Source organism: Mesoplodon densirostris, chromosome 7, assembly GCF_025265405.1.
Source record: "Mesoplodon densirostris isolate mMesDen1 chromosome 7, mMesDen1 primary haplotype, whole genome shotgun sequence".
Classification (NCBI taxonomy): domain Eukaryota; kingdom Metazoa; phylum Chordata; class Mammalia; order Artiodactyla; family Ziphiidae; genus Mesoplodon; species Mesoplodon densirostris.
The window spans coordinates 26,516,327-26,541,682 of NC_082667.1; the positions used below are offsets into that span (position 1 = coordinate 26,516,327).

A 25,356-nucleotide genomic window follows, 5' to 3' on the forward strand; every position below is an offset into this window, starting at 1 on the left:
TCCATTCCTCAGGCTTAATAATCTCAGGTACTTTAATAGGCCTTATTTTTCCAAGCCTCTAAAAAACTTTAAGACTCATCTGAATTCTATTCAAATTCTTCACATCCTTTTACAATTACCAAAACAGCAATGTAACCAATGTTGATAACTAAACTACCACTAACCATAAAGATATGGTTTCTTCTTTTTTTTCTTCTTATTACACATAATATCAGGCCTTCTGAAAACGGAGGGAGGTAGCAGAGATAGAAATACTTTGACTATCTTATATTCAGTTTATTAGCCAATATCAAAGTTCTGGATCATTTCCTGCCAAACTTATACATAGCCCTATATGTAATCAGGTTCTTCTTTAAAATATCCTGTGATATCACAAATACATTTAATTAAAGGTAAATAATGCCTTGCATTCTCCTCACTCAACTTTCTTCTTCTACTTGTTCAAATCTCAATTTTTTAACTTTTTTTTCCTTAAAAAACTGTGGTAAAATATACATACATAACATAAAATTTATCATTTTTAAGTGCACAGCTCAGTGGCATTAAGGTCATTCACACTGTTGTGCAACCATCACCATTATCCACCTCCAGAACTAAAACTAAAACAACTGTCCATTGTCCCCTCCCACTAGCCCCTGGCAACCACCTTTCTACACTCTGTATCTACAAATTTGACTACTCTAGGTACCTCATGTAAGTTTAATTATACAATATTTGTCCTTTTATAACTGGCTTATTCCACTCAGCATGTCTTCAAGGTTCATCCACGTTGCAGCATGTGTCAGAATTTCCTTCCTTTTCAACGCTAAGTAATTTCCCATTGCATGTTTATGCCATATTTTGTTTATCCATTCCATCATCAAAAGATATTTGGGGGCTTCCCTGGTGGCGCGGTGGTTGAGAGTCTGCCTGCCGATGCATGGCACACAGGTTCGTGCCCTGGTCCGGGAAGATCCCACATGCCGCGGAGCGGCTGGGCCCGTGAGCCATGGCCGCTGAGCCTGCGCGTCCAGAGCCTGTGCTCCGCGACGGGAGGGGCCACAGCAGTGAGAGGCCTGCGTACCGCAAAAAAAAAAAAAAAAGATATTTGGGTTGCTTCCACCATTCAACTGTTGTGGCTAATGCAGCTGTGAACATGGATGTACAAACATCTCTGCAAGACCTTGTTTGCAATTCTTTTGTATATATAGCCAGAAGCGGAATTGCTGGATTATATGGTAATTCCTTTGTTTTTTGTTTTGTTTTGTTTTAGGCCGCACCACACAGGTTACAGGATCTTAGTTCCCCAACCAGGGATCGAACCCGTGAGCTCGGCAGTGAAAGTGCGGAGTCCTAACCACTGGACCACCAGGAAATTACTATGGTAATTCCTTTTTTTTTTTTTGCAGTATGCGGGGCTCTCACTGTTGTGGCCTCTCCCGTTGCGGAGCACAGGCTCCGGACGCATAGGCTCAGCAGCCATGGCTCACGGGCCTAGCCGCTTCGCAGCATGTGGGATCTTCCTGGACCGGGGCACGAACCCATGCCCCCTGCATCGGCAGGCGGACTCTCAACCACTGCGCCACCAGGGAAGCCTGGTAATTCCATTTTTAATTCGAGGAATCACTAGACTGTTTTCCATAGCTGCACCATTTTACACTCCAACCAGTAGTGCACAAGGGTTCCAATTTCTCCACATCCCTGCCAATGCTTGTTATTTTCTTCTTTCTTCTTTTTTAACAATAGCCATACTAACGGGTATGAAGGGGTATCTTATTGTGATTTTCAAATCTCCAATTTTTTAAATCTGATTCTTCATCAATACTGGCTACACTAACACTTAGAGCTTGATGTCATCAGTAGCTATAACACGTAAACTTTGTATTTTTTCATTTGAGTTACTGATGAATATTAAACATTACACTTAAGACTAAGCTCTACAGAAACCAATTCCCAAGTGATCACTGAACAAACCCCCTTCTTTCAGACCATCACTGAAAAGTATAGAAATTATTAAATTACTAAAAACATCAAGTTTTAGGGACTTCCCTGGTGGCGCAGTGGTTAAGAATCCGCCTGCCAATGCAGGGGACACGGGTTCGAGACCTGGTCCGGAGGATCTCACATGAGGCAGAGCAACTAAGTCCATGCACCACAACTACTGAGCCTGCACTCTGGAGCCCAGCGCCACAACTACTGAGCCCACGCGCCACAACTATTGAAGCCCGCGTGCCTAGAGCCCATGCTCCGCAACAAGAGAAGCCACCGCAATGAGAAGCCCACGCACCGCAACGAAGAGTAGTCCCTGCTCACCACAACTAGAGAAAGCCCACGGGCAGCAATGAAGACCCAACGCAGCCATAATTAATTAATTAATTAATTAATTAATTAATTTAAAAAACAAGTTTTAAGTTAAGATACAAATAAGGAAATGTGATCAGTATTGAAGATTTCTAAAGATCTACAAGAAGAAATAAATCAAAACAAAACAAAACCCTTTTAAAAACACAGGAAAAATGTTTCCTTTAACTAAAGAGAGGCTCAGGGCACTAAAAGATTATCTCATAATAAACAGGGATAAAAGACCAAAACATTAAATACATAGCCAGTACTACACAATTAAAAAAAAAAAAAAAAAGGCTGTCAATACAACAAACAAAAAAGTCGGCTCAATGAACATTACCTTAGGGAATATTTTCATTCAACTGGAAATCAGCAAACAGCTACACTAGATCAAGGTAAACAACTGATTCTGTTACATAAAAACCCTGCATTAAGATTTCTTTTCTAACATAAAAAAAAAAAGATTTCTTTTCTGAACACACCTATCAACTCTGTTTCCAGGATATACTAAAATAAGTAGACACAAGTACAGTTCACTTTCAAAAGTGAACTTATTACCACTCTATAAAGGGAGACAGAATGGAACAGGAAACAAAAATAAAGTTGAGACTCTTTTATCAGGTAAAATGTACAAATGTACCTTTAATCTACCAGCTTCAAAGCTAAGAGCTAAAGAATCATCCTGTTCAAACAGTAATGGTATCATGTCTACACAGCTAGAGTAGTACTAAATTCACTAATGGAATAATGTGTTTTTAGTCAAATCACACAAATACACATTAATTGCCTTTCAGCAATGATTACAACTGCCTTTCAGCATGCTATGATTAGCATGAGACAAAAAGACTGAAATGTACTTCATAAAAACTCAGTGAGCATGCTAAAAAACAAATAAAACAACAACAACACCCCCCCACACACAAGCCAGTGCTTCTTCACCTACTACCAAGTCCTCATCATCCTATTCTGGTCTTTATTGGATCCAGTCACCTCTTATAATCCTCTTTCCTTCCCTCAGCTCAATTAAACCCCAAGGTCTGACCTGCCCACATCAACACAGCACTTCACATTCTGTCCTCAAAATATTATCTCTTCCTTTGATCTACCATCTCTTTCTGATTATCTCCCACCACACAAACTCCCAATATTCCTTGCTAAATTCTAGTTCCTCTCCTTCTAGTAAAACAGATTCAAAATTAACACTTCTCTTATGTAACACACAAAAATATTTTTGAAGATGCTTAGGAGCAAAAGAACCCAAAATTCTAAATCTGAATACAGTAGCTCTCAATCTTTTTCCTGAAACATTTCAGGTATGATGAACTTTGAAGAAGTGAAGCACTTTAGGGGAGGTAGTATTAAAGGGCAAAACTTCTTCAGAGAAGTAAAAGTACTTTGGGGAAGGTGGTCTTCACAAAAGCATTTTTATTAACACATGCAAATGAAGTAATTTAGTCATTCTAAGAAAGGAGGTTTGCACATCATTAGAATGACTTTCAAAACTGCAGAAAATCTTGGGCTTCCCTGGTGACGCAGTGGTTAAGAATCTGCCTGCCAATGCAAGGGACACGGGTTCGAGCCCTGGTCCGGGAAGATCCCACATGCCGCGGAACAACTAAGCCCGTGCGCCACAACTACTGAGCCTGAGCTCTAGAGCCTGTGAGCCACAACTACTGAGCCCGCGTGCCACAACTACTGAAACCTGCACGCCTAGAGCCTGTGCTCCACAACAAGAGAAGCCACGACAATGAGAAGCTCGCGCACCGCAAGGAAGAGTAGCCCCCGCTCACTGCAACTAGAGAAAGCCCGCGCACAGAAACGAAGACCCAACACAGCCAAAAATTAATTAATTAATTAATTAATTTTTTTAAAAAACCTGCAGAAAATCTTTTGCAGAACAGCAGGGTCAACCTACTTCATCTAGGTAGTGGGCCAAAGAGAAATGATGCCGTTCTTACACTACTTCTGCATTCCTCACAAAGTCTAGCACAGAGTTAAATGAATAAAGAAAGCCTCAAGCTATTATCATCTCAAACCTTTTCACTTATTTTTTATAGGATATTGGAAACACCAGCTTTATCACAACTCTAATTTCTGTACAAATGGCTATGTCTTGGATTCATAAGGTCTGACAAGCAAAGAGATCAAACGAGATAGAAGGAAATCTTCAAGGTAACAATACTGTCCATAATCTAGTTTCATGTAAATAATAAATTGTTCCAGCTTGGTTTATCCATAGACTTTAAGATTTTGCTTTCATGAATATACTTAGAAAAAGTTACATTTTTTCCATTTTTAAGATATTTTCAGGCACATGAATATTTTCAAAGGATATTAAGACATTACAATAAAGTTTCATTCAGAATCATTTTTTTGATACTTGTAACTGGACACAATGCAAACAATATCAGAATTTCATTTCTGTTTCAACTGAAAATTTGTCATCATTTTATTGAGGGATAAAAGGACATTTTTCTTAAGAGCTTTAAAACTGAAAGGCATCAAATATAGAGAAGAATGTTAAAAACAAATATCACACTTTTACTTAGAGTGATTGAACAAAGCTATAAATTGCACAACTATTTGTTACTGTAATGCCCCTTTAACCATTTTATCTTGGATCAGTTCATAAATATAACTTTTAATTAACGTTAGTTTGTTGTATATATTTCCCCAAAAAATCAGCTCCTGAAATAATTATTGTGATACCACAAATGAAAACCTGTATTATTTGGGCTGAAGTTTAAATTCCTACTAACTGACCTAATTTTCAACGTATTGTTCAAATGATAAATGAGTTAATAATCTATGAAAGTTACATCAAATTCACTTTTTTTTTTTTAAGAAGATGTTGGGGATAGGAGTTTATTAATTAATTTATTTATTTTTGCTGTGTTGGGTCTTCGTTTCTGTGCGTGGGCTTTCTCTAGTTGTGGCAAGCGGGGGCCACTCTACATCGCGGTGCACAGGTCTCTCATTATCGCGGCCTCTCTTGTTGTGGAGCACAAGCTCCAGAAGCGCAGGCTCAGTAGTTGTGGCTCACGGGCCTAGTTACTCCGCGGCATGTGGGATCTTCCCAGACCAGGGCTCGAACCCATGTACCCTGCATTAGCAGGCAGACTCTCAACCACTGCGCCACCAGGGAAGCCCCAAATTCACTTTTTTAATGTCTCATAGCTACATCCACTGTGATTATCAAATAATGTTTTCATATATTTTAATTCTACCTTTACCATACTTATCCCTGACAACAACAGATGGTTGGCCTCGTTCTCAGGTTGCAAGTTTGAAGTTTAAAGATTCAATTACTTGAGGGAAAAGAAAAGTCTAGATACCTTCATTAGTACCCAGACTTTAATTTATGACAATGAAATACATATGAACCTACCAATGTTTTTTCTGACAACATCAAAGAAACAGATCGTATTTTGTGGAAGAAATGGAAGAATTGTTAATTAAATCCAATGGAAAACTCTTTCATAAATTTTCACTGTACATTCAAATTCTGGAATACGATTTTTTAAATGATCAAGTTAGTTTATCCAAAATTTAGTCACTCCTCATTTGTTCTTTAACATGTACAGCCTACAAAGGTAAAGCCATTTATAACTCCTTTACATCTTACACGGACTGAACAGATAACTATCTGCTTCACTTTGGTACGTTTACCCACTTCACCCTACACCATCCAAAAAGAGAGTTCTTCACTAATTAAAAAAAAAATACACACACAAGACACACAACTGTCTCCAGTTAGTTATTTCCCCAATTTTTATCCTATTATGACCACCTGTGAATTTATCATGAGAAGTTTATAATGCTATATTTGTCCCTCATTACATTTAAACAATTTCACACCCACAGGCTCTAATTATTCTCCAACTGAGGTGCTAGAATTTCCTTCTAGAAGATAAATATAAAAGGCGGGGGGGGGGGATCTTTCCCGTTTAAAATTTATGTTACATTTTTAACAAATCACAAACCTCTGATAGAAAGGAAGGAAGGTTTTCTTTAAACAAGATACAAAAAGCACCAACTATAAGAGGAAGAGATTGGAAAATGTGACTTGATTAAAACTGAAAACTTTTATTTATCAAATGATACAGTAAAGATAAGCCACAGCTATGGAGAAGACACTGGCAACATACATAACTGACAAAAGATCTAAAGAAGTCATAGTGTGTTTAGCAAAACACAGTAAAAAATGGGTAGAAGGTATAAGCTGGCAATTCACAGGTAAGGAAGTACAAGCCAAAAGGCTTTAAAAAATTTTTTTTCAACCTCATTAGTAGTAAGAAAAATACTAATTAAAACTACAGGAAGGGCTTCCCTAGTGGCGCAGTGGTTGAGAGTCTGCCTGCCGATGCATGGGACACGGGTTCGTGCCCCGGCCCGGGAAGATCCCACATGTCGCAGAGCGGCTGGGCCCGTGAGCCATGGCCGCTGAGTCTGCACGTCCGGAGCCTGTGCTCCACAGCAGGAGAGGCCACAACAGTGAGAGGCCCGCATATCACAAAGAAAACAACAACAACAAAAAACTACAGGAAGATGCCATTTTAAACCCATCAGGCTGACAAAAGGTAGGACAACACCCAATGCTGAAGAGGAGCAGGGCAGCAAAGACTCTTAGAGACTAGGTAGGGTAAGAAGTACAACCACTTTAGAAAGCAAGGCTGAAAATGGATGTGGTCTATAATCTAGCAAGTCTTCTCCCAGGTACATACCCTGCCTGGAGAAGCTCTCACACGTAAGTACAACAAAACAGGTAAAATAATGTTCACTGCAGCATAATGATAAAATTTTGAAATAACCTAATTGTCAGAAAAGGGATGGATATAGTAGTGTGGCTTTTTCATATAACACACAATGACTGTGGCTTATAGCACAGTCACCATACAGTTATGTACCACAAAAAAAGAAAAAATACCAATTATAAGAGTAAGACACTGATTAAGATGTATCACAATTTCAAAGATGTTAAACATGGGAAAAATTGTGCATATTAGAATTAAAGACATGCAGCAAAATGAATTAACTGAAATTATATATATATCAACGTGGATAAATCTCAAAACAATATAGAACAAGAAACAAGTTGCAAAACAGCATGTATCATTTATTTTAAAGTCAGCAGCAGACAAAACAATATTGTGGTTTTAGATATAGTAAGTATGTGGTAAAAGTATAAAATCATGCATAGAAATGATAAACATGCCAGGAAGAAAGGGAAAAGGAGGGACTTCAACTGCAGGAACTATTTTGCACCCAGGGTGGCAGCTGCATAGGAACTGGTTCTACTACTCTCTGTACTTTCATAGCCTAAATTTACATTAATTTTTAAATAAGAAGGGGAAAAAATCTACCAGAGAATAGAATAACCTCTTTAATTAATTGTATTTTTAAAAGTTAGAAAAATGCCATTTTAGATATATTTTATTAGTGTATTCAATCAGCCATACACTATTTCATCCCATTTTTCTTTCAATTTTTAAGTTTTTCTTTCAATTCAAATCAAGTAAAGACATTTAGGAGCAGGAAGATTTAGCAATGAAGTATGTTTTTCATCAATGAGCTCCTTCTAGCAAGAGGCAAACACATGTATACACATAGCTACATCACTAATGAGGGCAGTAACATAAGGATGTGTGAAGCACACAGGCAGCAAAGAAAAGGGGATGATTAACATATGCCCTGAAGGAGCACTGAAGTATTCAGTAAGAAGTTAATCTGAACTAAATTTTGAAGGATGATGGGAAGAAGCCTGCTATTTAGGAGGGACAGTCCAATAGCACAAACCAATAGCACATATGAGAGCAGAGACTAATGAAAAATATGACATATTAGCTTTATTTGGCTAGAAGAGGGGCCCACAAATTATGGTTAGTCAAATCCAACCCAGACTATTTTTGTATGGCCCACAAGCTAAGAATGGTTTTTATATTTTTAAAGGTTTAAAAAAAAGCATGCAACAGGGATCATATGCCACTTGCAAAGCCTAAAATATTTCCCATCTAGCCATTTAAGAAAATTTGCCAAGCTCTGCTCTAGAACATAACTTGCAGCCAGTGGAGAGGGCAGCTGAAGTAAAAAGATGATCCTTGAGAAGAAGAAAGAAAACCTTAAAAAGAAAGATGATGATGAAGAACTTTGTCTTCCATAGTAAGGAGCTATGAGGTGCCTCTGAAGGGTTTTAATAGAAAAATCAATATAATCATATTTGTATTTTAGAAAGATTACTCAGGAAAATTTGTGACGGATAAACTGGAAAGAAACAATAATGGAGGACTTCCCTGGTGGTCCAGTGGTCAAGACTCTGCGCTTCCACTGCAGGGGGCAAGAGTTCAATCCCTGGTCAGGGAACTAAGATCCCAAATGCCGCTCAGCATGGCCAAAAAAAAAATGGAAACAACAGTTGAAAGACTAGGGTAATAATCCAGATAATAGTTGATCAGAGCCCGAGCAAAAGCAGTAGTAATAGAATGAGAGAGTATTGATTACCAATAGTTAGCTATAGGTAGCTAGGAGATAGAACCACAGAACTTGGTGACAAGTGAAGGAAGGAAGGAATTGATAAAACCATGTTTCTGGCTTGAAAAACTGATAGCCAAATGTTAACCAAAAAAAAACTTTTTTTTAAGGAGAAATGAGAGAGGAAAAATTAACTCAATTTTTGACATGCTGAGTTTGAGGTACCTTGTGACTTAGCCCAAGTTCCCTTAAATGTAGACTCTTATAAAAAGGCCTACATTCAGGTAGTTTACTTGGGAAGTTATCCTAGAGGGCATGAGTAAGGGACGTGGAGAATAAGTCAGGAAAGAGGGAAAAGCAATTAATAAACATAAAGGAATGATGGAATTAAAAATTAACTATTTGGCAACAATCATAATAATTGATTCAAACAAGAATTATCAATGGATGCAAAAACTAGCAGGTGAGAAAAAGAATGAATATATGTATATGTATAACTGAATCACTTTGCTGTACACCTGAAACTAACACAACATTGTAAATCAACTATACTCCAGTAAAATTTAAGGGAAAAAAAAAAAACTAGTGGGTGAAAGTTTCAAGAATAACAGGATATTATTGTTGGGAGACAATTCACCATGGATCTCTCATGTTTCCCCATGTCTTGCAAGCAGGGACACTGAATGCCTTTGTTCTGCAGTCTCCTTTCAAGGATATTTGTATATTGAACAGCCTTGAAGGTAGAGATAGCGTCTTCCTCCTGAGCAAAGGGCAGGTTGTTTCATGTCCAGGATAACAAAAGATAATGACTCCTTCTTGGGCGCATGTCAGGCAGGCTCACGGCCCCTTATAAAAGCTTCCTAAACCTGGGGTTCCCCTCCTGGAGCACAACTCCTCTTGTGCAGGAGTCACCGGGCCCTGTTTGCAGCACCCTGTGGGAACTGAATTGGGGAAACAGGAAATACTGACACACTGACTACCACTATCGCTGAGTACGAAAGTCCTTTAGCTCTGACCTCAGAGTCTATCTTCTGCCAGCAGCCATGGCTAGTTTGTTAGCTTGCAAGACCCTTCATGGTCATACATTTCAAAGTACATTCCCACAAGATACATACAAATCAAAAGGAAAAACTGGCAGATGCCACCTTAACCAAGTGATCAATGTTAAAATCACTTGTAATGGGATATATTGACATCATATGCCTCCTGGTATGATGTACTGAGAGGAATACATGTCACTGTGATACTTCCAAGCACAAGAAAACAAACATCTAAATTGAGAGCCATTCCACAGAATAACTGGCAGTATTCTTCAAAATGTCAATATCAGCAAACAACACAAAGACTGAGAAACTTTTCAGATTACAGAAAACATAGACATAAAACAAAACAGTCTTTGCTTTTAGGAAAAAAATCAGGTGTATATGGACGTCAAGTCTGCAACTTACAAAAAGTTGAAGGAAAAAAATACAGATGTAGAGAGAAAAGGTAAATGCAAATGGGGTAAAATGTTAATATTTGAAGAATCTAGGTGAAAAATATATAGAGGAATTCTTTGTACTATTCTTGTAAATTTTCTGTAGGTTAGAATTTTTGTCAAGTGACAAATTAAACAGAAAAATAAGAGTATATGAGTGACAGGCATAAAATAATGTTCTTCTTGCACAAGGCTGCTCTTCAAGGGTTACTCATTTGGAAATGAACTGCTGAATATCTTAGGCATGGCCCAGATCACCTAAAATCCAGAATTCTCAGGCACAGAACAAGTCCGTGGGATCATGTGCCAGCACTAATTTTTTTTTAAAAAGTATTCATAAACAGTGAGAGGAAATCTTTTAATTTAAAAGTATTACTTTGGGACTTCCCTGGTGGCACAGTGGTTAAGAATCCACCTGCCAGTGCAGGGGACACGGGTTCGAGCCCTTGTCCAGAAAGATCCCACATGCCGCGGAGCAGCTAAGCCAGTGAGCCACAACTACTGAGCCTGAGCTCTAGAGCCTGCGAGCCACAACTACTGAAGCTTGCGCACCTAAAGCCTGTGCTCCGCAACAAGAGAAGCCACTGAAATGAGAAGTCTGCACGCAGCAACTAAGAGTTGTCCCCGCTCGCTGCAACTAGAGAAAGCCCGTGCGCAGCAACGAAGACTCAACGCAGCCAAAAATTAAAAAAAAAAAAAAAAAAAGAAGTATTACTTAATTCACATTGGTTTTTGGAGCCTTGGGTCATTATGCAATTTCTTCAATCAACAGAGGCTAAAATTAGTATTTCACTATGTGGTCCAATAAATTCAATTTCATTCTTGAAAGACAGAGAACCTTAGTACTAGTCTATACAAGGCTCTACAATAGGAATTAGAAAATGGAACTATATGACTAGCAATATTCAGGCAATAAAAAGCAGTATCTAGTTACACTTCCATTTTTCACTTACTTTGTTTAAAGTGCATATTTATAAAAGACAAAACAGCATGTCTTCTTAGAAATAAAAGACAGGGTGCACTAGAAAATAAGTTTTTAGTGTGAATAGTAAGTTTAACTCTTCATTGGACATTTTAATACCTATATCATTACACAGGTCATTTTACCAGTATTATATCCAGGAAATTACTGACACTAAAACATCTCATGTAAGAAACCTTTTCATATAAATGAACCACCACAAATTGTAAAGCTTCATAAAATAAACCTGCTGTCTCAGGTACTCACAAAACATTTGAAAACACTAAAGTCTTGGGTATTTTCCAGCAGTATTGTGAGCAAAGCATCTAGGGAATGTGTTGACTATAACACAAATCAGCATGTTAAATAACAAGCTTCATCTGACTTAGCAAAACATTCTAACTTTTGGAACAGAAAGTGATCTGTTGGACATTTCAAAGCTGCTAGAATTCACCCTGTTAATACAAGTTTTTACTTTAGAAAGGCTAGAAAAGAGTTAATTAAAAACAGTACTTAAGAGCTACGCTTACTAAAGCATATAATTCTCTAGGTTTTTTTTAAAGCTACATAAAAATCAAAAGTCAGAAATGGAAATTTCGACAGAAAAGTTGAATAAAAATGAAAAGTTCACCTGAAGCACTCTTTATTGAAGTAAACTTTAAGATTAATAATTCACATCTGGTTTATAAAACACATACAAAAGTAAACTTTATTTAAATTCCTCACACAATATCTATCAATACCAATACCTACCAATGGACTGCTAGAAAAATTAAACAGCTTTACATCTTTAGGTTATGAATAACTCCCTTACTAGAAAGCCAAATGAATTATTTTCTATTTTGTAGGAAATCTGTCCCAAAACAAACACCACAAAACTTTTATTTCTTATAAAAATCCTTTAAATCCTGAATTATTAAAGATTAAGAAGGCAAAGATCAAATGATCCTTACCAGAAGAATATCTCCTAACCTAAAACACCTCTGAAACAATTCATTGGAAGATGAATCGTAGATTAATAATTTCATCAAATGTCCACTGTTGATAAAGCAATATAAAGGAAAAGATTATGCTGACATATAAGATTTTTGTATGAGATAATAGTTCAAAGTTCTAAATGAACATTTACAGAATTAAAGATCAAGTTCTATAAAACTTTTCTAAATTATGGGCTATGCTAAATAAATAACTTTTACATTCTCCTTTTGTACAGCATTCTACAGTCAGTACTACTGAAGGAGTACTATCAGAGTACTATCCAGAGTAATGTGTATGCTACAAGAATTAGAAGTCTAAAAACCAGTGTGAAGTGGTAACAGTAGCTGCCCCCCCACAGGCACACACTAACAACAGTTTTGCATTTCTAAGAGCTGAAAAGACAAAAATTTACAGCTGTATAAGCCTGATTTTAGTACTTTTAGTTTTAAAAAATCTTTATGAAAGACATTTTAGGGCCTGAAAAAATAAACTGGAACAAAAACTTCAACTACTTGTTCTTTCCAAATTATGTTAAGACCCTACATGGTCATGATGTGACCTACACTGCTAAATCCAAAGCTGTTTTTTTCTTCCCTACAATTATGTTTTCTCTATTCATATTTGGTTGCCAGATATGCCGCTTTATATAAATGTCCCTTTTTAGGAATTTAGTGAAGTACCTTCAAAAATCTTTTTAAATGCAGAAACCTTTGAGTTTCAAAATTTAAATGTCATATTATATACCTTAGGAACTGAGGATGATCTTTCACAATGGCATCAGAAATCCTGTGCTTCAGGAAACTCTATGGTATCAAGTGAGAAACAACAGAAGGAACAGAAATGAGACTATGTTAAGAAAAATAAAGATCTCATTCTTATTCTCATGACAAAAATTTGAGGACAGGGCAGAGATTCACAAAAGGTATCCTTAAGAAAAACGAGAAAAAACGAGAACAATGTAATTCATAAAGCCCTAAAGAGTAAAGAAAACCAACAGCTTCTCAAAAGTACTCCCAAAGATGGGACTTCCCTGGTGGCGCAGTGGTTAAGAATCCGCATGCCAAAGCAGGGAACATGGGTTCAAGCCCTGGTCCGGGAGGATCCGAAATGCCGCGGAGCAAATGCGCCACAACTACTGAGCCTGCTCTCCTCAACAAAAGAAGCCACCGCAATGAGAAGCCCGCACACCACAAAGAATAGCCCCCCCACCCCGCCCCCGCTCGACGCAACTAGAGAAAGCCCTCGCGTAGCAACAAAGACCCGATGCAGCCAAAAATAAATAAAATTTTTAAAAATACACTTTAAAAAAACAAAGTACTCTCAAAGAAAGGACCCTGAATTCTTAGAAATTATCAGAACTGCTTCTGTTTGGCTCTGACTACCTCTAATCATTAACTTCTTAAAGTGACACATTGTTGGGTTGGATATAATAAGCTGTGAACTAAAACTGCAGATTTATATGCATTTAGCAAGGGTCACATAAATATTTCTGCTACAACAAGCTCCACAGAAACACACTGAGAAAAAAATTTTATATTGGTGTAAAAAGCCACACTGTCATATAGGATACTATACAATTATATGTATCAGAATTATAATGATAAAAACGTATTCAGATTTATCTGGCTAAAGAGGTTTTTTAATGCCATAAACAAATAAAAAGATAAAAAGATGATTAAGAAAGTTTAATTCAAAAAAAAAAAGAAAGTTTAATTCACAGAAACAGACTCACAGATATAACAGACTTGTGGTTGCCAAGGGGGAAGGGGGGATGGATTGGGGAGTTGGTATTAGCAGATGCAAACTATTGTATATAGAATCAATAAACAACAAGGTCCTATTATATAGCACAGGGAACTATATTCAGTATCCCATAATAAACCATAATGGAAAGGAATATGAAAAACACTATAAATATATGTATAGTGGAATCACTTTGCTGTACAGTAGAAATTAACACATTGTAAACCAACTATATTTCAATAAAATAAATTTTTTAAAAAAGAAAGTTTAGTTCAGATTGAAGTTGCCTAAGTAATATCTAACACATTTTAAGTTCAAAATTAAGGCTAGCTATTGATCCCATGGCATAAAATAAAGAAAAACATGCTAAATCATTTGAAAATGGCCAAAAAGTAGTTATAGTTTACTGATGAGAAATTCATTCTTAGATAATAACTAAAAATTTCTTATTGGCCAAAACTGACCTCATGCCATTTTTCAGGCAACCGCATAAGAGGCTAGATAAAATCTCAGCTATAAAAGTAATGATTACATATTAATTATACATGATGAATATGCCAAAATGGTTATTTTATAACAATGTTATCACTTAAAATATTATTTATTCATAGAAACCTTGCAAATTCAAAGAGTAAAAATTATCACTAAGCCATTATCATTACCTGAAATCAGACTTCACTAGAGTGGCATGGACAGAGAGCTACACTGCCAAGAGCTAAGAAGTGAATAGAAATTCAAGTAGAGGCTAGAGTACACATTACGAAGTGTGGAAGATACAGGTCCACAGACCTGGGGAGGCACAATTAAAAGATGGCTGCTTAAGGATGCCAGATACCTGACCATTTCAAAAGGCTGAGGAAAAAGGGCCAAGAAAAAGGGGGAAACTGAAGTTATCAGACAGGTTCAAGATGCTGAAAAACATAATTCAGGATGAAACCCATAAGAGAGAATAGGGAGTAATCTTGGAGGGAAGGAGATATTTCTTTTCTTGAGTGTAGTGAAAACACAAAGTGTGTAGCAGTAGAAGTTATGCTCAGAGGTAGAGGGTTGGAAATTTGGAGTAATTCATGCCTGTTAACCTCTACATAAGAAAGAGACTCATCTGTTAGAATTAAGGAGTGAGGGGAAGAGGAGAGTTTTGAGAAGTCAAATGTGTCTATGACACATTCACAACTGCTTGCTGAGGTACCTGTCAAGCTACTCAATAAAAGACGCTATCCTTTGATTAAAGGATATGAGTATAGAATGCCTGTATTTGATTACTTTTATAATAATTATATTTGATTCCCCAATGTCAACTAGGCACTTTAGGAGATATAAAAAAAACCTTTAAGACATGGTCTCTGTCCGCAAGGAACAGTTCAGATACTACTTTATACGTAACCCTTCCCCAAAAGGTAAGGTATTAGGTTACCCTTTAATAGGTTATAAATTGAGGTATTTCATTTTCTTCCAGTCAGATTAATACGAAACAATTTCAAGCTAGATATACCTTCAGATATGAGATACTTTAAAGAGATTTTACAAGTTACAAAGTAGCCACTAGAAATACTTTCAGCAAAGCCACACTAGGCTTAGGGCAACTCACAAAGCAAGCATTCCAACTATTTTCTACGCAAAAGCTACTGGCAGCAACTATACTCCAAGTTAAAAAAAAAAAAAAAAAAGCTATTGGCAAACTAATTATGCTATAGTCCCTAACACCCTAAGTAGGTTTCCATGCAGAATTCAATTTTTGGGAATTCCCTGGCATGGCGCTTTCACTACTGGGGACTGAGTTCAATCCCTGGTTGGGGAACTAAGATCCCGCAAGCCGTGGGGTGTGCAGCCAAAAACAAAACAAAACAAACAAAAAAACCAAGAATTCAATTTTAAATACACATATATAAAATATCAAAATCTTACCAAATTGTCAAAGCTCGTAAAGAATATATCATACAGGACTTCCCTGGGGGCACCGTGGTTAAGAATCCGCCTGCCAATGCAGAGGACATGGGTTCAAGCCCTGCTCCAGGAAGATCCCACACGCCACAGAGCAACTAAGCCCACGAGCCACAACTACTGAGCCTGAGCTCTAGACCCCGAGAGCCACAACTACTGAGCCTGAGTGCCACAACTACTGAAGTCCACGTGCCTAGAGCCGGTTCTCCGCAACAAGAGAAGCCACCGCAATGAGAAGCCCGCGCACCGCAACAAACAGTAGCCTCCACTCGCCGCAACTAGAGAAAGCCCGCAGGCAGTAACGAAGACCCAACGCAGCCATAAATAAATAAATAAGTTTATTTTAAGAAAAAGAATATATCATATACAACTATAATAGGAGCAACACAATACAATACTTGCCCTTTGCACGAATGTTTTTAAGGAGCCCAAGTTAAACAGACTTTTGATTTACACAAATTAACTACAGAAATAATATCCCTTCTGAATAGTGGTTTCAAAAATAAGTTACAGCTAGCAATTTCAATATTTTTTAAAGTACAGTAAAATGGAATTCTATCTATATGCTGTTTTCACCTATTTTCTTTCCACAGGTGGCATAAGAGAGGTTTGGAGGTCTCTGTACTCTAAACTGAGAAGGTAATAATATAATTAGAAAAGGCAAACCTTAACAACTTTCTCAGGCAATGCAAGAATTGTGCATGTCCAGAAGGAAAAACCCTGAGAGACCAAGAGAACTAGATTAATCATATTTGAGAAATGACCAACTCCTTCATTTAAATTAACATACAGCACATCTCTATAAGGCAATTATACTACTAAACTGGTAAAAATAACAGGTAAAAATAAAATTTACTTCCTCAAAGCAGGGATCATCATGTCTTACTCTCTTCATTCACAGCACAGTACACCTTGCACTTATTGGGCACTCAAATTAGATAAAATAGTTTTCAAACACTTATTTTATCATTGTTTTACCTGCCATAATAAAATTCATTTATTTGCGGTCAGAGTGATCCAGCTACAAAAAAATATTTAAAGCATACTAACCAGATTAAAAAGCTAATACTTTTGAACCCAATACTATTCTTATCTAACTTAAAATACAAAACTACAACTAATATGCTATAGAGATACTTGTACTGTCTCCGATGAAACTGATCACAAGTTGGCTCAAAACGTGTTTGTTTTCTTTTGTTTTGAGAATGTAGTGAAGCGTAGTATCACTGCAATAGGTTATCTAGCATATAACCTGTAATTTTCATTGTGATTTTAAGTCACTGTACCCTATTTAATCTCAATAAAAGTTGTAATAAATTACAGATTTAAAGCCCTCAGAAGTATTAAATTATACTCTTAAAAATGTCTGTAGAAAGTCAGGTTCAATTTTCAATATGTTATCAGTCCATCTGACTTATTAACTATTTAAGACTGTAGCATTATTTATCTAAAGTAGTATAGTTTACCAAACCTACAAGACTCTTATTGTATTATTAAACAGATAACACACAGTCAAAATAGACACAAGTGAAATTTTTACGCCTTTAAAAGAATTGCTTTATAGGGGAGAAAACATTTTCTAAGCAAGTTATTTTCTGCGAAGTTTACTATTCTGTTTTTTAAAAACTGCAACAGGTTGTTTAATTTATGAATAATATACAACAAAGTAGGAAGAAGTTGAATTTAAAACTAATATTAATGTTTTTAGTAAATCAAATACTTTTTTTAATTTCTAAAAGGGAATAACTGGCTAGTCAAATGCAGCCAAGTTTTATATTTTCTATCAAATTCTAAAGATAATTTTCTTGGTAAGCCATATGTAATCAAATATAGTTTATAATAGGGCTTCCCTGATGGCGCAATGGTTGAGAATCCGCCTGCCGATGCAGGGAACACAGGTTCATGCCCCGGTCCGGGAAGATCCCATGTGCTGCGGAGCGGCTAGGCCTGTGAACCATGGCCGCTAAGCCTGCACGCCCGGAGCCTGTGCTCTGCAACGGGAGAGGCCACAACAGTGAGAGGCCCGCGTACCGCAAACAAACAAACAAAATATATATATAGTTTATAATAAATGACTACAAAATTTTAAAAGGGGGAGACAGTGACTCATATTTTGTTGATTTGATTATTTCAATATCCATCAAGCCTAAACAATTTTTTTTCCAATTAGAAAAGGTGCTCCAGCATTAATAATTATATAAAATAAAGAATTTATCTGACCACCTCTGGCAATCCTTTATTTTCAATGTGACCAAGAGTTATACTAAATAATCAGTCTTTCACAATTTAGATCCTTACCTAAAGGAAAAAGTAGAGCTCAAAGGAGCAAAGTATTATACTTCTCTTTATGCTTCTCTAAATCTCCACTTCTTTTAGGTGTAACCTTTTTGGTTAAGGAGAAAAAAAAAAGACAAAGCAGCAAAGAAAATGCAACATGAAAAAGTATCTGGAAATCTAATCTTCAAAAGAAAAGACGGCGTTTCCTTGGTGGCACAGTGGTTGAGAATCTGCCTGCCGATGCGGGGGACACGGGTTCGAGCCCTGGTCTGGGAAGATCCCACATGCTGCAAAGCAACTAAGCCCGTGTGCCACAACTACGGAGCCTGCGCTCTAGAGCCCACGCGCCACAACTACTGAGCCCACATGCCACAACTACCGAAGCCCTCGCACCCAGAGCCCATGCTCCACACAAGAGAAGCCACCGCAATGAGAAGCCCATGCACCGCAACGAAGATTAGCCCCCGCTAATAGCTACCACAATATTTCACTGACCTTATAACTTAAGAGAACCCTGGTTTCTAGCAACTGGAACATTTAAATCAAAACAGATTTCTAAGTCTCCCAAATCCAATTAAGTCACCCCCACTACAGCCCAGCTTCTTCTACCTCATCTGTCCCCCTACCTTCCCTCCCATTCAGTCTCCCTTTGCAGTGAAAAATTCTCAGAAAATTAGAGGAATTATTTGGATAAAAAGAAAATACATTTAAGGTAAAAAATATTATCCTTGATTTGTTTCATTTCAAAGATTTATCTGTTAGAATAAGACAGCTTTCTAAAGTATTGACTTGGCATTAACTACTAAATATAAAACACAAAGTAAATCAGTTTAATGACTTAGCTGTCCCCAAACTACAAATGCCACCCTAAAAATATAGTATTTCCAATACTCATCCTGTTCTTTTAATTTCCACACAAGTAGTAAGAGCAGAGGCTCTAACACCCTAGCATACAGTGGTATGCTTCAGAATCTAGGCAATATGTTGCCTTTGTGTAGTGACACATGGCCCAAGTACCAACTGAGGAGGACAGCATGATCTGCTAAATCAGTCAAGGTCTAATTCAACAAACATTTAGGTAAAATGTATAACAAACATCCTCTAAATATCTGTTCTAGCTTGCTCCTAACAGGGATTAAGATAAAGTCCAAACCAACAGCTGTGACAAAGCTACAGAAGCAGCACACTAACATTAAATTGTTCTTCCCCAAACCACTCTTTTTTTTAAACAATTTTATTTATTGATTGATTGATTGGCTGTGTTAGGTCTTTGTTGCGGTGCGCAGGCTTCTCATTGTGGTGGCTTCTCTTGTTGCGGAGCACGGGCTCTAGAGCACGCAGGCTTCAGTAGATGCCGCGCATGGGCTCAGCAGTTGTGGATCATGGGCTCTAGAGCGCAGGCTCAGTAGTTGTGGCTCATGGGCTTAGCTGCTCCGCAGCATGTGGGATCCTCCCCGACCAGGGCTCGAACCCGTGTCCCCTGCATTGGCAGGTGGATTCTTAACCACTGCGCCACCAGGGAAGCCCCCAAATCACTCTTAATTATACCAATCCAACCAAAAGAAGTGGACTGTATTTCCTCAAGTCGGTCACATAAGTGCTTTGGCTATCCTAAAATCCTCCACTGATTCAAAACTTCTACTCCAAATCTATATCCCTATGTTCAACTTATGTTAAATGCTTAAAGGTACTAGACAAAATGTATTTTAAGCAGTTGAATCCAGAACCAGTAAGGACATTTCAAATAATTTATTTAGACTTACATATGTATCATACAGAAAGGGTTTCCCATGACACAGCTTTCAGCAAGTGGGGGTGGGGGGCGGGAGGGAACACCTTTTCAAAAGTAATAAAATACACTGACAGGCTCCTTGATTTCAACAAAGTTCTAGGTATTTGTCATCAAAAGTAACTTCCAATTTAAACATACCACACTGGGAGTTTCAACTTCAGATATTAGGAAATTAGGACAGCTGCAAACCCAGAAATTATACATGAAGATTTCTTTTGGCAGCAACAATATAATCATGTAGCAAGTTACTTTATGTCCTTTAATAGTTAAGAGGCAAGAATAATTCTGGAGGAATATTTTTAAATGTGAAAAATTTCACAGTTCCTTGGAATACCTTTAAATCTAAATATTGCCATGTCATTTTCATCTCCAAATTCAAACGTATGTAAAGTTGATATGGAAACTATTTTTAAAACCTCTGAATTAACTAACCACTAATAATGCAATTCTAATGTACTATATCATCATCCTCAGTGGTGAACTGCTACAATCAGAAAAGCATATTAAGAAAGTTAACTTCAAAAGTTACCAGAATAAGTCATTCTAATATTCAAATGGAAAATAACATGCAAACAAGTATTCCATTCAATGGATGTGAAACAGGCTTGGGAAACAGCATTTTAGCACTCTGAAATTTACATTTTCCTCTTCCACCCTTACATATAGATTCCCTCAATACTGATGTATCAAATATTTAAAACGAAGCTCAATCAAAAAGTTCACTTGACAGCTGTTGCTATTTTAAGTTGCAAGAAAAAAAGGGGGGCGGGGCTTTCAATAACCTGCATTCAACAAATACTTATGTGCCCTGCCATACAAGCTACAGCAATCTACCTCTGTAATTTGCACCGTTTTATGATACCCCATGACAGAAGATCGAAAAAATTAAAATAGTATGATCTGAAACTTCTTTTCAAGCATGTTTACAAGAAGAATTACCTCATAAAAACCATCCACTTTTATGTGACTCTAAAACTCCATGCCCAGAAGCCATTGACTGGTTTATAAGCAATATAATGACAAATTCAATGGAAAAGATATTATGACAATAGACTCAGGCTGGCTCACCATGTTATGATCTGCTTGCCTAATATGCATGTTTAGCTACTATAGTCAGCAATGTCCAAATATAAATCTGAAATATTTAATGGCTGGTTCTGTTCTAGATTTCAAGCTCATTTTATCTTTCTAAAACATAGTTTTAATCTAAGGCTCTCCACAAAAAAATTTTAAATACAGTCCCTAGAGTATTAAAAATTAAGGAACAAATTATTCAATTTTCCCATAAATGCAAGAAAAAAACTGCACAATGAAATGTCCAAAGTATCAAATATATCAGCACACCTTTACCTTAACACAAATTAAAAACAAGTTTCAAAAATAAAAGAAAAATAAACCTCAATCAGGGTGAGCATTATATTTCATAAATCAGAGTTCCCTGTACTTTAGGAATGCACCCATAAATATACCAAGAAATACCTTGTTGATTTAAAAGTAAGGAACTTTATTTGGTTGGTTACATTTCAATTTCTCTTAAGTGGCATATAAAGACATAAGGTAACTAACAAAACTATAAAAACTATGTTTCAAAAAAAGGTCAGTCTTATTTTGTTTACTTAAATACTAAGTTTAATCATGACCTATCAAAATCTTATCATGGCTCACTGTATAAAATTAGCACCGCACTTGCAAGCATAAGCAGAATCTAGACTTATCAAACATATGGTGAGGCATGCCTAGCTTCTGAAAAATCAAATGAGAATGCAGTATTAAAATGTCTTTGGTTGGGTGACAAAAAAAGATCCTGTTTAAAAGTTTGCATCAAAAATTTGATCGAGAACCTCTCAAAAATTTAGAGCGCCCAGCAATTAAATCTTAGAAATAAACTGAAATGGTTTAAATATAAATCCTTCCACTTCAGAAGCTACACCTAACAAGCAGATACCTAAAATAGAAAAAAAAATAAAAAATTCACCCCCATCTCCAAACTACTAGAAGGTATGCATAAACACAGGCACAGGCTGGTTTACCAGCTAACTTTTCTGGCCCTAGACCAAAGAGACATCAAAGCTGACAACAGAACCAACCATGAGCTTTCCCTGTAAACTGGACGATAATCTGAAAAACTTCACTGTTGCTAAAAGAAGCTCCTTTTAATGAGAAGCAGCGAACGGCAGGTGAAAAAATAAATTCTAACAGGGCAGCAAGAGGTTGTGAAAACACGGTTCAAGGACTGAACGTGTTATGACTGCTCTGTAACAGGTCCAAGGTAATTTACGCACACACCCTTCAAGCGCAATTCCTCAAGCAGAGATAAGATTGGGAAACAACAGGCTTCGGCCAAGAGCCACATACCATTTTAAAACAGCCGTCTCCCTCCCGACAGGACAACAGACATTCTCGCTCATCCGAAGTCTTTCCGCGAGTTCTCCCAGCGCCGCGAAGGAAAACGGGCGGCCGCCACCCTAACGAGAGGCGCCGGCAGCAGACCCGCCGCGCGGCCGCCACGCCTTCCTCCGGCCGCGGCGGGGGACGCGGAGCGGCGGATCACATTTCTCCTCCCCAACAATCACACGCACTCACGTCCCCAGAGTTGACACCCTCCAAACCCGCCGCTCGGCGACGCTGGGGACTGGGCCACAAAGCCAGGGACGCAGCCATCGGCCGCGGCGCTCAAGTTGCGTGCGTGCGTGCGTTTGTGTTTGTTCCCCTTTAATGAAAGACAAGAGGTCTCCGTAGTGACGGCCCAGGCTGCGGTGAGGGAAGAGGCCCCATGTGGGACTAAACAAAACTTCAGTTGCTGGGAAGAGCCGTTGCGCAACGCTGGCAGGAGGCGGCGGGGGCCGCCCGGCCTGGCCCAGCCCAAGCGCGGCTTCCCCGAGGCTGCGCCACCGCGCGCAGGAACCATGCGCGGCCCCCGCGTCCGGTGGCCTAGGTCCCGGGGCGCCCAGGCCTCAAGGGAGACGCCTGGTCCCGCCACCCCGCCGGGACCGGGACGGAAACGCGGGGCATGAGCGCAGGGGATGCGGATGGGGGTGCAGGACGCGCAACGGGTGCGGGCCGCTCCGGGGGCGTCGGGCCCGCGAGGGTCCAGGGGAGGGGCCCGCTGCCCCCCCCCCGAAGGCAGGCGCGGCCGGTGGAGCCGGTGCCCCCGCCCCGGGGTGGGTACGCCCCTCGCCCTATTCCCTTACCTTCCTAGAGGCCTGCGCTCTCCCCTCTTCGGGCGGCCGCAGCCCTGAGCATGTCCGGGGTGGGTGCGGGGCCGTGTCGGGGACAGGGAGCCAGGAGCTTCAGCAGGCGGCACCACCCAGCCCGGGCTCAGCCCCTCTCCGCGGCCGCTGCCATCTTGTCCTGGCGGCTGAGAGGAAACGGCGAAACACCCTCCCCCGACCGCTGCTGCTGCTGCTGCTGCTCTGGCTGCTGAGCGCCGGGCCCGTGTCCCTCATCTTCCTTCCCGGGGATCTGGGGTGGGGACGGCTTGGCTAGGGCGAAGGGGTGGTTGAGAGGTCGGGCGGCCAGCCTCCCACTGCTGGGGCCTACGGGCGGCGCGCGGTGCGGTGCCCGCGGCGGTTGGGGCCCATTCCTGACGCCCCCGCCGAGAGAGAAAGAAGACAACAGGGACCGGCGGCGGCGGCGGGGCCCGCGGCTCGGTCTCCTCAGGTCGCCGCGCTGCCGGCAGTCGTCACGGAGGCGGCTGCCGCCGGCCGCCCCACTCTCGGGCCCCTCCTCCGCGCCCGCCGGCCTCTGTCCCGCCTCCGCAGCGCCACCGCTCGCCCGGCCGCTCTGCGCGCCGAGCCCGGGCGGCCCCGCTCGGCTCGGCCCGCGGCGCCTCTGTGAAGCCCCTCCCCGGGGCCCGCCCGCCCGCGGCCGCGCCCTTGTGTTGATAGCTTCGAGCCCGCCTGGCGGCCGGCGGGAGTCTGACCCGGAGCTCCCTCACGCCAGCGCCCCCTTTACTGTTCCGAACCTCAGTCTTAGGCCCACTCCGCCAAAAATATATATTGTAAAAAGATCCTAACACCAAAGAAAGGCTGAAAATGCGGAAGCGGATTTTACAGGCCTTTCGAGATCCCGTAATCAGTTTCCCCTGCCACCCCTTTGGGATCTGTTTCTTGCCTTTTTTTTTTCTATCTTTCTTTTTTTAAGGTCTAATAATAAGGGGAAATGCTTAAAGTGAACAATCCCAGTCTGAAATAGGTCCTTCCCGCTCCCCCATCCCAAAGGGTCAAGGGAATTGTAAAATCAGGTTAAAGAACGGGGAAAAGGCCCGCGTGGAAATTTTCCAAGAGCATCTCTATGGTCCAAATCCCCGTAAATATGAAGTTCACCCACCTCTGCGTTGATAATTCTCCATCAAGGTAGTCATTTCCACTCCCAGAGACTAGTTACCTCCTTCATGGAGACTAGGAGATCAACGGAATGGCCCATCTCAACGGAATCACAGAACCATAGAATTTTAGAGATGAAAAGAACGTTTGAGATCCTTGGTCCAAACTCTTTAAGTAGAGCAGGGGTTCAAAGAAGTTTAGGTTACCTACCCAAGGTTATATAGCCAAGCCCCGGTCTGCACTCCCTTGCTCCTTCTCTTCCCTATCAAACAACTGACCTTCTAAGTATCATTCAGAGTGAATCTTTTTAAATATTCGTTTCTTTTTGTCCTGAATTAGTGTTTAACCTTTTGGGAACACCTTTCTCTGAGGAGTGGAAGCGCCCTCTTTGTTCCCGTCATAATCTTCACTAGGAGGATTGAATCTACCCCACAACTATTTATCCCCAGACATTTTCTATTGCAGTAACTGAGGCAGGGCCTAAAGGGAGTGGCAAATTGCTGCATATTTAATTCCACACCTTAACTCCCTGCTGGTTTTCAAACTGGGAGAAGAGTATTCTGAAGAATACCTTTAAAAGAGAAAAGGATAGTATGCCCTGAGGCAGTAGAGGATAACATTTTCGAATAACAGTTTTCTTCAAGTTAGGGAGGGTAACCAGTTGCAAATGTTTCCAAAATAGAAAAACAAAACACTGACTGTCTCTCAGATAGCAGCATATTAGCCATTCCTTTTTACTTAGTATTTAGTTACTTTTGATTTTTTTTAAATAGTTAAAAGAACCAAAAAAGGATAAAAACATGACTCAAAGTTACAATAATAGAAAAATCTATCAGTGAAACAAGGAAGATATTCCACTAGAACTTCAAACTTCCAGAATTTTTGCAAAACATTTCTCTGGGTCACCCCTAATGGAAGGCTTCCATTCTCCTTATTACAGCATTGCTACATCTATGAAGGAAGCTGAAAAGGGGAAGTTTTTTTTTTTTTTTCCTTTCTAGCCCTGTCATTGATACACAGTAAGTTCCAGGACACAGTAAGTTCCAGGAAGGGACCCTGTCATCTTTTTTTT

The 25,356-nt window shown here is 39.5% G+C and overlaps 1 protein-coding gene across 3 annotated transcripts in view; it reads right to left on the bottom strand.

The window, feature by feature from the left end:
- Nucleotides 1-23,739, bottom strand: part of HIPK3 (homeodomain interacting protein kinase 3) — a 93,907-nt gene extending 70,168 nt beyond the window's left edge. For all 3 annotated transcript variants that reach the window (XM_060103095.1, XM_060103093.1, XM_060103094.1), the window contains exon 1: nucleotides 23,151-23,739. The gene's annotated coding sequence lies outside the window, so the exon portion shown is untranslated. The remainder of the gene's footprint in view (nucleotides 1-23,150) is intronic.
- Nucleotides 23,740-25,356: the final 1,617 nt, after the last annotated feature.